Source organism: Propithecus coquereli, unplaced genomic scaffold (genome assembly GCF_000956105.1).
Source record: "Propithecus coquereli isolate 6110/MARCELLA unplaced genomic scaffold, Pcoq_1.0 Scaffold284, whole genome shotgun sequence".
Taxonomy (NCBI): domain Eukaryota; kingdom Metazoa; phylum Chordata; class Mammalia; order Primates; family Indriidae; genus Propithecus; species Propithecus coquereli.
The window spans coordinates 1458289-1474668 of record NW_012148441.1 but is presented as its reverse complement, the minus strand read 5'-3'; positions in this window follow the sequence as shown (position 1 = coordinate 1474668).

Genomic DNA, 16380 nt, shown 5'->3' with positions numbered 1-16380 from the left:
GTTGGAGTCCATTGCTGAAGAATTATTATGATCCTTTGGAGGTATTAAAACAGCTTATTTTGCAAGTTGCCAAAGTTCTCATGCTGATTCCTTCTCATCTGAATCCTCTTAGCTCAGCTCCAGAAAGACAGGTTTGCGGTGTACCTGTTACCATCTGCTGGGAACCTTCATACTCAGTGAAGAGAAGGAGAGTTCCCTGGATAGTGTACCTGAGTCCTACTCCAGAAGACTGACCCTGCAGGAGAGGGACAGGTGCACTGTGAGCCCTTAACACTGCTACTTTTCTTTTTTTCATTTCTCCATTTCCCTGTGGTTGTCACAGGTGGTTGCTGTGCAGCAGGATGAATGACCACCTTGCCTAGCTCCATCAAGAGCAGTGATTGTCACCCATGGCAGCCTGAGCACTTCCCCATCCTGGTTCACAGGTGATGGTGTTTGCCATCCCATGACAGTTTGACCACCGTCCCACCCAAGAACATTGGCAATAATGGAGACTGCCATGCAGCAGTCTGAGCATTCACCATACCCAGGTCTCCCATTGGCAGTAGGGATGCATGGCACCTAATCGCCGGACATGCAAGAGCAACCAGCCTCTCTGACCTGCAGGGGTAATGGAAAGATGGTAGCAACAGCTCTGAACCCCAGTTGGATGCAGCACTCTGCTTCTGGGATCTCAAAATAGCACTAGCCACAGCAACCAAGGATTATAGGCCACTGGGACCCTGCTGTGTCTTCTTTTCAGAACACCACCACTACACAAGCTCCAGTCAGCTCTCTGTACCAGTCTGGTGGCCTGAAGCAGTGGAGGGTCCCTCCTGCAACTTAGATTGTAATGTCTGCAGGGGAAATGTGGAGCCCCAGGACTCTCTCCCCTGCCCCCTCCCCACCTGTGAGTATTTTCACTGTGTACCTCTGATCCTGCAAAGCAGGTTGCCTCTTTTCCCTCTCCTTTACTTTGGGAGCCTTCTGTCACCTCTCTGTTGATTCCCAAGGCTTTCTCTTAGATGACTGATCTGAAGGTGAATATTCACCAGCTACTCTCAATCTTCTCTGTGAGAGTAGCATGTGAAGGTTGCTTCTAGTCTGCCATTTTGGCCCCCCTGTTTGTTAAATTTAAATAAGGTACCTTATAGTTCCATAAATGACTATATAATTAACATTGAAAAAACTTCAGAATGGAGAACAGTATTATAGCTTAAAAATAAATGTCATCCATTTATTTTTCAAGATTCAAAGGCTCAATTTTAGAGATGCCATGAGCTTGTAAAACAAGCTTGTTTTGTAAACAAGCTATTTATGTTTATATGGTAATGTGCATTAATCTACTTTTTCATTTATGTTACAAAACCTTGGAATTTACTGCTGCCTTTTCTAATGGAGGAAATTACTGACTTTAGGAAAGATCATATTTTTTAAAATGTTTCATTATATTCCTTGTATGTAATAAATAACTACCCTGAATATGTTTTTATCACTACCATTGCAAAAGCAACTTTATTACTTATTATATAATTGCTGAAATTTATGATTAAACAAATTCCTGAAATAATTCACATTTATTGAAATCTTTTTTTGAAAAGTATTGTCAGAACAATAAAAATTAACCACCAGTATCTTTGAAAACATTAAAATGGGCTATGTGATCCATAAAGGGAAAGATGGTAGTTAAGGTTTTGACAGTATAAAAGAAATATATGTGTTGACTTTTAATCAATAGGGAAAGTCACAGATTTGGAGAATTCCAACATTAAGAGATCAGAGAAGTAACAAGAACAGAAGACAAAAACAGTAGCCAGTAGACTAGAAGATAAAACCAAAAAATTACAAGGTGCTGAATGCCAAAGGAAGAAAGTATTTCAAGTAGGAGTAAATAAGCAACCTGTAAAATATCACCCAATGGTCAAGCTTGATGAGAACTGAAAATTAAATATTGGATTTATGAATTCCATGGGCATTGTTGACTGGAACAAAAGTAATCTATAAGAATGTACAGGCAGAAGCATAACTGGAGTTGGTTCAAGAGAGAAGTGGTGCTGTGATTTGCAGTTGCATTGATGTTCAAAAGATGTTGCATAGAATGGATGAACATATTAAAGAATGAGAAAAATCTAGGAAGAAATTTATTTAGTATTTTTTTTAAATTGTTCAAAGCAAGAGCATTAAATGTGGAATTAGCATAACATCATGGACTATAGTGTGGAAGGATAAAACTTGAGATGTTGTAGAAATAAATAAAAGCTACAAAAAATATGTAATTGAACACGAGAGGCCAAGTGGAAAAATAGGGTAAAAATAACTCTGATTTTGTGCCTGGAGTGGTGAGGTGGTACAAGTAGAATGATAGGACATGAACAGAAATTCACTTTTAGACATATTGGATAAAAGTAATAACAAGTAGGAGGATAGCAGGAAACTAAGAATACGTATTATACACTTAAAATGGTACAAACTATGTGTCAGCAAAGTAAGGCCCACAGGTCCAATTTGGGCTAGTACTACTGATTTTGTGAATAAAGTTTTATTGAATAGAGCCACACCCATTCATTTATTGTCTGTGGCTGCTTTCACAATACAGTGGTATACAGTTGAGTAGTTGTGACAGTTTGTTATGATCCCAAAAGCCTAGATGTTTACTATTTGGATCTTTGTGGAAAAAATTAGCCAACCCTGGTATAAGCTAATTTTGTCATGAATTTAGCAAGTGACTGCTAACATAATTAATTTAACTAGAATTCAATTAGTCACTAAAAACTGTAACATCCATGATGAAAATGATAAAATTGTTTGTTTGAAAGTCATCAAGTAGCTCAGTTCAAATAAGGTTATCTCGTGACTTTCCAATCTAGTGAGAAATTCCACACCTGTTTGAAATAGGCTATCAATATTTCAAATAGAAATCTACATTTGATATGGAAAGATGGAGTAGGTCAATTGATTAATTAACTCATTAATTCTGAAACATTCAGAAGTTGAACATTTTAAGGCTTTAACTGACTTTAAAAATTGTAGAACTAAGAAGTATAGAATGACTACATACTTCTATTACTTTAAAAGACCCTCAAAAATCAGAATATGTGAATAGGTATACATAATAGTTTAAATTTTATCTATCAAGGAGTAAAGTTAGTTGCTTCTGTCACAACACCAAAAACTTATAATTAGGTTAAGTCTTTCAGTTAATGACCATTGTGTCTAGAGCATTGCTAAAATGTAAGACTACATGAAATACTTATAATGAAATAGGAAATAAATTTAGACATTTGTTGAAATCTATTATCTCCATTATGTAACTTTTTACAAATATTTAGGACATATTTTGGTATCTTATTTTTAGTGACTCAAGTTAAATATATAGTAAGTGTTAATATCTTATAAGCGAACAGGCAGACATATTATATGACTATTTTGGTCCAGTAGGTTGTCAAGAGCTATTTATGTAAGCAATTATCCAAATACATAGAAAAATAATTTCCCAGCTCAATTATTTTTCACACCTATAAATTTCTTATATTTATTTAACAAAGAATATCTGTTTTATTTAGGCTAGTGCCTTAATTAGAATGATGTTCCTCACACTGGAAAGTAAAAAGTACAATTTAAAAAGAAAATAAGAATGAAACCAAGACAAAAGATTAATTTAGAAGCAGAAATTTATCACAGTTAAGCCTAGCGAGATAAGACATATGTAATTAGAATCCTCACAATAGAGGCAGAGTGAATAAAAACTTTTAAGGCCTTTGCTAAATTAACACTTTATTGTGTTAGCATTTTACAAAATCTTTGCATGTAACATATTTGACATAAATGGTAATATCTGCCAACTCTGAAGAGTTAACTTTCTGTGAAAAGTGTGTGGATAATGTAGACAAATAAAGTGAGTATTTTAAAGCTACAATTACAGAGTGAGAATAATGGTTCCTTTAAATTTCATGAAAGTACTTCAAAGAAAAAGATGAGAAACTTCACTCTAGGTGTGAACTGCATTGTTCCACAAACCTTAAAACTGACACACCAAAAGAGTTACCAAACCATTCAGACCCACCCTATTAGCTAGAGAAATCCCTAATGTTTTGTAGAAATTTGTCCCTAAGACATGAAAAATTCCTCAGTAAATTGCAAACCATTACAGGATTGATGCCATTGAAAAACTTTTTACTCCCATTCATTGTCCCTCTACCCAAAGGTTAGTCTTTAGTCTAATACCGTATTGAATACCACATTATATATTTTCTGTATTTTTCAGCATATTCATATTTGTATAATTTGAACATTTGGTTATTACTACAATATTTTATATTTGGGAGAAAATAGCAAGTAAACATTTTATCAAGCAAACCACGGAATTCCTTTGGAATTTTTATTTTAGATCAATATTATAATAAAGTAACAATATTCAATGATGCCAGATATTTTAAACATTAATTTTTATATTTTTTTAGTCAACTGTGCCATATATTTTAGACCTTCTTTCTACTTTATACTGTATTACCTTTAAATGTCTCATTACAATGAATTATATTTCACACTCAGTTCGAAAGATCCTTAACATTTTGATTTAGAGCATATATTTCTTCTACATACCTCCGACAAACATGGGGCTTACCTAGAAAAATATTTTTCTCAGGTTTCAGCAGAACTGCTCTGTTCCTTAGTAGATTTGTTCATTGGACATTCGATATTTTATCCTAACCTTAGAAAATATTCTTTATGGAAAACATTTCTAGCTCTACATTGTATTTGTTCATACGTTCACCTGCCACTTTTTCAGTATTGTAAATTTTAGTACTCTCAGGATTGAATCTTTATTAACTTTTTATCTTACTGTTATCTAAAAGAAATAGAAATAGAGTACTGGTGATGAGCTCTAAAGAAGCAACAGGTATTGTCTATCTGGTGATAGAGGAAGTTCCTGTGTAATAAAAGTGACAAAAATGTTTTCTTTTAACTTACAGCTATAAAAAGGCACTCAGTATTCCTACTTTAAAAGTCCCTTGCATATGTTATTTCTTTAAAAGAATATCATAAGATATCCAGACTTTACAGCCTATTGTAATGTATTTGTTTTTGTTTGTTTGTTTTCCCAGTTCTGTAGTCCATGGGTGGTGGCCCTGTTTTCTGGAACCAAGGAAATACCTCTGTCAGAACAAAGGAGAAGCCAGTGACTCACCTTTGAGATCATTTTTCTCTTCTCTTGAAGGGTACATTTCTATAGAGGGGTAGCTCTATCAGCCAATTTACTGGCTATAGAAACACAGAAATTCAACAGCCTCTTTCATTTCATCCTATTATTTTCCCCTTCAAAGTTGACATTGTTTCTGTTGAGACAGTTGTTAAACGCCTAATGTCTTTAGCTGGTTGGCCAGCCTTACCCTGGGAGTTTTCTCCAGAGCACATTCTCCCATTTTTTGCAATACGGATAGGCTAAAAAATTTTGAAGTTCTAGTTCTTTCTTGCTTAACAATTCCTTCTTTATTTCTTTACTCTCTCATTTTACTATGAGCAGCAAGGAGAAACAAGTTCATCATTTGCAAGTTCTACTTTCCAGAAAACAGCAGAAAACATTTTAGACATGTACTTATCACTTTACTTTACGGCAAGGATTACCTCTTCACCATTTTCCAACACATACCCCTCATTTCTACCTCATCAGATGCCTCTTTAACATTCATATTTCTAGCAGCAGTCTCTTCGAGGCAATCTAGGCTTTTCCTATCACGTACCTCGAAGCTCTTACAGCCCCTAACCTCTAATCCCAAAACAACTTCCACATATTTAGATATTTATTACAGAAGCACCACACTACCTCATATCAAAGTCTGTATTAGTTTGCTAGGGCTGAGGTAACAAAGTACCACAAACTGGCTGACTTAAACAATAGAAATGTACTGTTTCACAGTGCTGGAAGCTACAAGTCCAAAATCAAGGTGTCAGCAAGGCTGTGCTCCTTCCGAAACACTAGAGGAGGATCAGTTCCAATTCTCTCTCCTAGCGTCTGGTGGTTTCTTTGTTCACGAATCTTCACATAGTGTTCTGCATGTGTAAGTGTGTCTGCTCAAAATTTCCTCTTTTTATCAGAACAACGATATTGGATTGGATTAGGGACTAACCCTACCAATAAGACCTCGTCTTAACTGAAGTTGACCCTTGAACAACGCAAGTTTTAACCGTGCAGTTCAATTTATGTGTGGATTTTCTTCTGTTTCTACCATCCTTGAGACAGCACACCAAGCCCTCTTCTTCTTACCCCTTCTCAGCCTACTCAATGTGAAGACAATAAAGATGAAAGCCTTTATGATAATCCACTTCCATTTAATGAATATTAAATGTTTTCCCTTCCTTATAATTTTCTTTACATCCTTTTAAAACCTGGCTTATTTATTGTAAGAATATAGTATACAATACATATAATATACAAAGTATGTGTTAATTGACCGTTTGTTATTGGTAAGGCTTCCAGTCAACAGTAGACTATTAGTTAATTTTTGGTTGAGTCAAAATTATCCCTGTATAATTTTGGATTGTGGGGGAGGGAGATTGGTGCCATTAACATACATGTTTGTTCAAGGGTCAACTGTATATCCACAATGATCTTATTTCCAAATAGGATCTAATTCTGAAGTACTGGGAATTAAGACTTCAACACATAAATTTTGAGCAGTCACAATTCGACTAATGACACATTATATCTTGGATAAGTAACATTTTCCTGATAAAAGGTATATAATTGTACATACAATTACTAAAAAGCTATAATTCCTATTTTCTATATTTCCATATTTTTCTCCTGGAGACTTTTTTTTGGCACAGATATGATAAAATTAGAGCTGGAAAGGAGCAAAATAAATTTAAGGATATATTTGTATTAATTCTCCTTGATGAAAATAACAAACAATAAATTAGTCTGTGTGCTTAAAGATTTTGATTGAGAATTATTAATTTCTTAGAAACCACAGTTTAGTTTCAGAATGTATGCCAAACCTAAGAGGTTCATTTTAGATTAAATTACAATGTCATTCAGTTTATTGGCAGTATGTCTTCAGATTTTGCTCTTAATGTGTAATTATATGCATAAAAACATTTAAATATATTAGAAAATAAAGAAAAATGACAAAACACACTACTCCATAACAGGGCTTTCATTATGCTAACATAAGAAATATCTAGCTTTATATGATGGGCAGAGAGTGATGTTTAAATTTACTGACTGATAAAAAGATTTTTTTGTAAGGAAAATATCTTGTAATTCTCCCTTATCGATTTTGTCATATATCCTTGAGTAAATATAATTTGCCTACTAAGATCTTAGAGATGAATTGCTTTAATGCTATTTGATCCACTGCAAATAACATAACCAGATAATCTCTGATCTGTATGAGAGGATTTGCACTGGCTTTAACTCAATGCTTACATGGATGCGAGGAAGACAGAAAATAAACTTTTTTAATGGTTTCCATTTTCCGCATTATTTTAATAGAAACTATGATAAATTGAGCCCAAGATAAGTGATTTTGCATGTTTATAATATATTATATACTTCCTTTTAACCTGAGTTTGTTACTCTTGTTCTTAAAATGTATTGCATATTTCAGAAAATACAATAAAGACTACAGATAAAACTTCATATATTTATTGATCTGAGAGAAAATTACTATAATTTAGATACTTGAGAAAGTTTAAAAGATACTGTATTTATCTTGACAATTAAAGAAAGATTGAAGAACTATTTCAAAAATTTTTAAGTTGTGAAATTTAAGAAAAAATAAAAGGAAACGCACCTTCTACATTTCTGGAAAAATACGTAAGAGTAGAAAAAAAATGACTTAAAATTTAAAAGTTAAAGATGACTATCCTGGGGTAGTAGAATGTTATTCTTACAGTTTTTTCTAATTCTGTATTTTCTCTGATAAGCACTATTATTTTGTAACCTATAATAAACCACAAAAATAAATACTTTTAAATTGTTTGACAAGAGAAACCAATGAGTAACAATAAAGAAAAACTAAGAATATTTATGTGAAAAGGTTGCATTTTAGCAAAATACGATAATTTAATCTATCCCGGCAATAAAATATTGTGTCCTTAGGGGTGGAAAAAGAGTAAACTAAAAATAAAATCCTAAGCCCCCCAATCACTGAGCAGCCTCATCCCTTGGGCAAAGAGACCCCAGAGATCACTTAAAAACTGAGTTCCCAGTGGAGACGAGATGGGAAGTTGGACACAACTCTTTATATTCCTTTCCTTTTGCCTATTTAGACACAACAAATGACCAGCATTAATGTTAAAAGAGAGATCATAAGACTGACAGATTTTGTGTGACAATAAGATTCCAAATGATAAAAATGGCCTAAAGCCACACCAGGCAAGGGTTATGTCATGCACCCCTTTACTTAAAGAATAAAATGTTCTAATTGCCATGTTTTTCTTTTTCTCTAGCACTAAACAAGGCTCCAGATAAGCAATATTAAAATAATTTTCAGCTCACTGCCAAATGCTGATCCTCATCCTCCTGTTCCACTAGCCATAACTGCAGCTTTGTTTGGATAAGAGACTGATTTGATTAACTTTCTCCTGACGGGAAGAACTTCCACCAAGGACAGATCCTAGCCGCTTTACAAAGGCTGCACACCTGAGTGCCTTTGTGTGCAGAAAAGACCTTTTGACATTTAGGACCCAAATGTAATACATTTAAATGTTAAGTCTCCTCCCCAAACTGAACATGGGCCATATGTAACATGCATGTTTATCCACTATGCATGTGATAGAACCACCTTCATGAATATTAATAGCTCCTCCTATAACCTGTACAATACATATACTTGGCCAACTTGTTCAGTAAAAATTCCTGTCTTACCCTTTCCTCCCTCGAAGTGCCTGTTTCCAGGCTTGGGCCAGAGGCTGTGCTTTCCAGCCTGTCAAAATGGCCACCTAAGCACCACATGTACTCACCATCAAATTGGTATTAACTGATCAACACATAAGTGCACATATAAGAATAACATCTATTGGATGTTGGGCAGGGGGGAGGAGGGGACGGGTATATGCATACACAAAGAGTGCAATGCACACCACCCGAAGGATGGACATATTTGAAACTCGGACTTGAGGGGGGGTAAGGGCAACATACGTAACCTAAACATCTGTACCCCCATAATATGCTGAAATAAAAAAAAAAAAATGGCCACCTTGCAGGCTGTTACCCTCTATGGGGGGTTGGGGGGAGGGAATCACTCCTTTTCAAATATATGGATCTTGTGAGTTTTAGTTAAAAAAAGAAACAGGAATATCTCAGAAATTAAAGAGGAAAATTTTAATGCACTATATTTTAAAAGTATATTTAAATAAAAGGAAAACTTTGCTATGATGTCAGTTCTCATGAATTCATTTTGCTTTTTATAGATTCTCAATAAATTTATAAAATAACCTCTGTGATGTTATAAATTGGTCACTTATTCTACAATCTTAACAAATGATTTCTAAAAGCCATACCAAAAAAAAAAATAATAAAGGTCAAAGAATAGCTATGTGAATTTTCAAAAGGAAGGCAAGGAAAGAAGATTTGAAACTACCAGATATTGTAACATTTGAAGAGCCATTGATATGAAAACAGCATACTCTTGGCTTAGATAGAATTAAACAAGTTCCTGGAACAAAATAGAGAGCTCAAGGAAAAATATATAAATGGTAACTTGCAAAAATTATTATGGTAAGAAATGTAAATTAGATAATGTAAAGTACTACATGGCCAAAAATAAAGCAAGATCCTGCTTTTTGCCACATATAAAAGTGAGCCTTACATTAATTAAAGACTCAAATGTACAATGACATTGTAAACTTAATAGGCAAAAAAATGAAAAATATCCTTGCATCAAAATGAACTTCTTTTCAAAAGTACAAGAGACGTGGGATTTTTATTGTTTTAACATAGACACTTTTGACGACCTCAAAAGGATTTATAATATTAAACTATGAGATAGACTGGGTAATAAACACATCAGAAAACATATTTTCTACACCTTATAACAAAAGAAATTGATATTTACAGTATACAAAAGAAATCCATAAAGAAAAAAATATTAAAAAATTACAGAAAAATCCCATTAATATGTAAAGAGATGTATAAAATCACTAATAATCCTATAAATACAAGTATCACTATTCTAAATCTAACATAATGAAAAAATAAAATTATATATGATACTATGAATTGGAAGGGATTTTATGAGAGAGATACTCCTATTCTCTTGTGGTGAGACTGGAAATTATTTCAACTATTCTGTAAATTATTCAGGCTCATTTAGTAAACTTGAATGAAATAGAGTTGTCCAGTTAAACATTTATACTAGCCTTGGTTTTATATACCAGAGAATTTTTCACTCAATTGCACACAAAGTTTTGTTCAAATACATTTATTTGGCAATTTTTATCCTCTATCTTCGGGAATAGCTAAATAAAATGTGGTAGATTCATGAAAAAGAACACAATACAGAATTTACAAGTTATGGATTAAAAGGATATACCAAAAAGCTAATAGGTCCTAAAAACAGTGCTGAAGAAATTACAAATTAGAATGAGAATTAAATCAAATATATTTTAAGTAAATCGATGTAAATTAATACCAAATAGAGCCACACAAACCTATATCAAGACATGCTAATGTGGTTGCAACTAGGGGAGATTTGTGTGGGAATAAAGGATAAAGAAAGAACCATAAAATAAGAGCCTTGTGATGCTGATAATTAGCACTATGAAGTGAGCAGTCTGATTAATTCTCCTTTCTGCACCTGAAAAGCCACCAATACATTTATTATATTAATTCTAACTCTGAACTTTCTACTGTATGTCAACTGTAAAAATATCAATCGTAATCAGTCCTCACATCCTCAATCTGCTTAGGTTTTTCTAGGGAAAGCTATTGTTCTAATCAATGAGAAGTTTCTATTATGATGCTCCAAGCAATGACTATAGAATGGAAACTGCAGAAAGGCCAACCCTTCTGTGGGCTTTTGTAGTTAAATTAAAAAATAAAGAAATAAAGAAGATAAATCCAGACTTAGTAAGAAGAGACTTACTCAAAAGGATTACTGCAAGAGAAAATAGGAACTTTTACAAAAGAGAAACAGCCATGACTTTAAAATCTGAAAGTGCAACCTCCATATCTGTGAGTTCCACATCCTCAGATTCAATCCACCATGATCAAAATATCTGTATTGAAACAAAAAATAACAATACAATAAAAATACAAATTTTTGAAAATATAACAATTAACATAGTATTTATATTGTACTAGGTATTATAAGTAATCTAGAGATGATTTAAAGTTTATGGGAGGATGTGCATAGGTCATTTGCAAATTCTATGCCATTTTATATCAAGGGACTTAACATCCCTGGATTTTGTTATTCACAGCAGGAAGAATGGGTGGCCCAATAGACCAGAGAATATTCCAAACTGATGTCAGGGGTTGCATGATGGCTGTAGCTGAGAGTGGTCCAAGTCTAGGTCCTGGAGGAAGAGAAAATTAATCTTAACCAATATTTTATTGACAAGTGTTTTTTCCCCATTGATCAGTGAGGGCAAGTAGTTCAGCTAATCATTTATTAGGCAAATAAAGAGAATTTGGAGGACCTGTGTCTGGCTTTGTCTTAGGTTAAACAAGTGGGACATTCGTGAGACTCATCTAAGTTATGAAGGGAATTGTATAAGTTATAAGGGGAACACGAAAGTTGAGAGGATTTCTGTTATCCAGGAGTACAGGACTCATATAAATTCAATATTGTTACTAACATTGTCACTTCCTAGTCTCTAAAAATTGTTTGTCCTACCCTGCTGCAATTTCTCTTTCCTACTTAAAGACTCCCATCATCATCTATCCCATTGTTTATACTTTTAAAAAACACAAGGAAAGAAATAAACATTAGGCTGCTTCTGCTTTTTACCTGTAAAATTTCCCAGAATTAAGAAATTTAAAAATCTGGCTACATTTCAGAAATCAGAGGAATAAGTATATTTACAGATATACTCAATATTTGTCTTGCCTTACAAACATACTGCTCTGATAACAACTTTCTAACTCACCAACTAGCTTACTCAAGTATTCCTCCCAAAGCAATTCAGAGATCATACTATGCCAAAAGTTATTATATGTATAATATTTTCATTGCACAATAGTCTCTCGTGGCTTCACCTCTCTGTTGGTCAACCTGTAATCCAGAAATCTTCCTTAGACTTATTTCACTAAGAAGATTGTTCAATCTTTCATGTTGGTAAAAGTCCAAGGCTGCATATAAAAGTTTAATCCATGATTTCCCTATCTACACCCAAATAGCTGAAGAATGGTGGAGAAACTCACACAAATTCACTTTAAATGTGTGATAAATTCCACCTAGCCATATAACACTGATAGATTCACTTTTCTATTTTTTCAAGGGTTATTTAAGATCTTTGCACCCCTTAAAACCTCTGTATCTCCTTGCAAACACATTTTTAAGATAACTTATATGCTCACAATTCTAAGAGAAAATAGATTTAATCAGATTAGAACATATTTACCTTCCTCCTCCCAATTAATCTACAAACAAATCTATTATCAAGCCTGTTTTATCAGTTCCATTTTACAATGAAGACTGTGTCCCTTCTAAACACAAAGTCTCTCCAATTCTTTTGCAAAGACTTGAATACCTCACTTTCCTTTCATTCTATTAGCATGCAATCATTACCTAACTTTTCATTTAAGAATTTTTTTCCATATATCTTCTGAAAATTTGACATCCTACTTGGTCTTCTTTACACTAAAATTGTCCCAAAAAACTATATATAAAATTTCACAATTTCCTTAACCATAAGTCTTAACCTACAAGAATTTGGTTTTACTTTTCCCACTGTTCCAGGGAAATAATATTTGCCACCAAAAAGCTACATTTTGAAATTTAATATGTCTACCATGATTTGCACCTTTTCTCAACATAGTTAACACAGTTGAACACATTCTCTTTCTTATATAACACTTTTGACACCACCCACTCCTGAATTTCTTTCCACCACACTCGTTGTTTCATTTCAGTCTACTTTGCTGACTCCTTCTCTCAATGACAGATGTTAAGTTTCTTCAGAATTTGATCAGGAACCATTATCCTTTCCTTTGTTTACTTTTTCTCCCTAAGTTCCAGGGAATTAAAGATAATGAATTCACAACTCCTAAACTTAACAATTACTTTTCAATTAAGCATAAGATATCTGGTGTTATATTGCTTATTTTTCTTTTGTAGTTAATATGGCATTTTTCTCCTACAAACCTTTAGGATTTTCTCTATGAAGTGCCATCACACTTTGCCTAGAATAGATTTATACCTTTTTCATTTATTCTCCTCAAAACTCTCAGGAATTGCCATGTGAAGATTTATGATTTTCTCCAGCTTAGTCTTTTCCCCTTTATTATTTTATTATTTTCTCTACTTCACTCCCTTTGCCTCCTTCTGAATTTCTCTAAAAGGATAATATAACTTCCAAAACATATCCTGTATCTCTTCACATTTGTCCAATTCAGTACATCTTTGCATCTGCCTCCTTTGCCATGGGATCTAGGAGAATTCTCTAGCCCATTATTTGTGCTTTGGCTGAAAACATTAAGCTAGTCAACCTACATACTACTTTTTAAAGAGTACATTTCAAAATTTCAAATATCTCTAATTGTCTCTTTCATTCCATAATCTGTGTTTGGCTTATGGTTTCTTATACATCTCTATGGATTTCTAGCAACATTTAATATACTGCACTTATTTTAACTGTAATATCCACTACTTCAGTTCTACGTCTGGGAGTAATAATTATTATTTTTTGTTGAGCTTAGTGCCCTTTTAACCATTTGAAACAATACTTAACAATTCTCAGTTATTTGTTTTGTATTTTTATTCCCTTTTAACCTCTTGGTAAATGCTAGCTCTGATTATAGCAGGGGTGTGTTTGTGTGTGTGTGTGTGTGTCTTATGTGGTTAAACATGTTGCTGTAGAGGAATGAAAAGGAAGTAGCTTGTTTGTTTTTGTCACTCCTACCTGTCTTTCCTGGGTACCACTTTTTACCTTTCCTTCATAACACCAAATAAAAATGCTGACATAGGCCCACATATTGGTTGTCATTGGTTTTCAATACAAATATTTAGGGTGAATCTGCCAACAACAGAACTGCCTCAAATGGAGATTTCCCATTACAATTTTTATTGTCAATTATTCCTGGGATTTATAGCATTCTAGGTTTTATTTATTCTGAGCTTAGAAAACTACATTTCTACTCTCTGAAAACAATCCTCATCTGCACATTTTGTGTTGTGGTTTCTACCAATCTTGCTTCTTCTTCAATCTAAAAACATCTGTTTCCCCATTTTAAGAAATTTGACATGCCCATTATTTGTAATTTCTTATATTATAGAGCAGTATTGGACAGTTGTGGGGTATTTTGGGCAGTAGAGTGGGGAGGAAGTTGGTGCAATAACAAATATGTAATAGTATGTCCGTTTCATCACAGAGTTGTCAATGTTTGAGGCCAAAGGAAGATGTAGATGTACATGCTCAGTCCATCATCTTGACCCATATTATGACATTTTTCCTGGTACCATTCAAAAACATCACTATTATATCATAAAATGAACAGATCCACGCAAATTATGACACACCCTAAGAAAGTTTCAAAAACAAGTATGTGCCAAGATGGCCTATTCCTTAGACTGAGTTAAAACCTGATTTTCTCTTCTTCTTTCTTCTCCTACTCCAGCTCTTCTTCTTCTCCTTTTTTTCTTCATCTCCCACCAACTCTCTCAGTCTCACTCTTCCTATTGTTTACTCTCACTCTGTCTGTACAAAAACCAGTAAGATTGCTTTTGACTACCAAAGCAATCTTAAGCAAAAAGAACAAATTGGGAAGCATCAATTTACCAGACTTCAAGCTATGTATACTACCAGGCTATAGTAACTCCAACAGAATGGTACTGGCACAAGAACAGAAACACAGACCAATGGAACAGAACTGAGAACCCAGATATAAAATCATCCTCATATAGTCATCTAATCTTTAACAAACAGACAAAAACATACACTGGGGAAAAGTAAATGGTGTTGGGAAAATTGTATAGCCACATGTAGAAGATTGGATCAGAATCCACAGCTTTCACCTCTCACAAAAATCAACTCATAGTAGATAAAAGACTTAAACCTAAGGCATGAAACTATAAGAATTCTAGAAGAAAATGTTGGAAAGACTCTTACAGAAATTGGCCTAGGCAAAGGATTTATGAAGAAGATTACAAAGGCAATCACAGCAACAACAACAATAAATAAATGGGACCTGATCAAATTAAAAAGCTTCTGCACAGCCAAGGAAACTATCACGAGAGCAGACAACCTACAGAATGGGAGAAAATAGTTGTATGCCACACATATGATAAAGGGCTAATAACCAGAATCTATACAGAACTCAGGAAAATCAGCAAGAAAAAAATCAAAGAACCCTATCAAAAAGTGGGCAAAGGACATGAACAGAAACTTTTCAAAAGAAAATAGACTAATGGCCAACAAACATATGAAAAAATGCTCAACATCTCTAAGTATCAGGGAAATGCAAATCACAACCAAAATGAGTTATCACTTATCTCCAGTGAGAATGGCCTTTATCAAAAAGTCCAAAAACAGTAAATGTTGGCGTGGTTGCAGAAAGTTAGGAACACTCATACACTGTTGGTGGGACTGTAAACTAGCACAACCTTTATGGAAAGTAATATGGACATACCTCAAAAAGTTACAAGTAGAACAATCATTTGAGCCAGCAATCCCATTATTGGGCATCTACCCAAAAGAAAAAAAGACACTCTATAAAAAAGCCATCTGCACTGGAATGTTTATAGCAGCACAATTCACAATTGCAAAGATGGGGAAACAACCCAAGTGCCCATCAATACATGAGTGGATTAATAAAATGTGGTATATGTATACCGTGGAGTTCTACTCAGCCATAAAAAACAATGGTGATCTAGCACCTCTTATATTATCCTGAACAGAGGTGGAGCCCATTCTACTAAGTGAAGTTATCACAAGAATGGAAAAACAAGCACCACATGTACTTACCTTCAAATTGCTATTAACTGATCAACACTTAAGTACATATATAGTAATAACATTCATCGGGTGTCAGGCAGATGGGGGGGAGGAGGGGATGGGTATATACACACCTAATGGGTGAGGTGCACACTGTCTGGGGGTTGGACACACTTGAAGCTCTGACTTAGGTGGGGCAAAGGCAATATACATAACCTAAATATTTGTACCCCCATAATGTGCTGAAATAAAAATAAAAATCAAACAAAAATATATTATTAATCCAGTGACCAAGGCAGT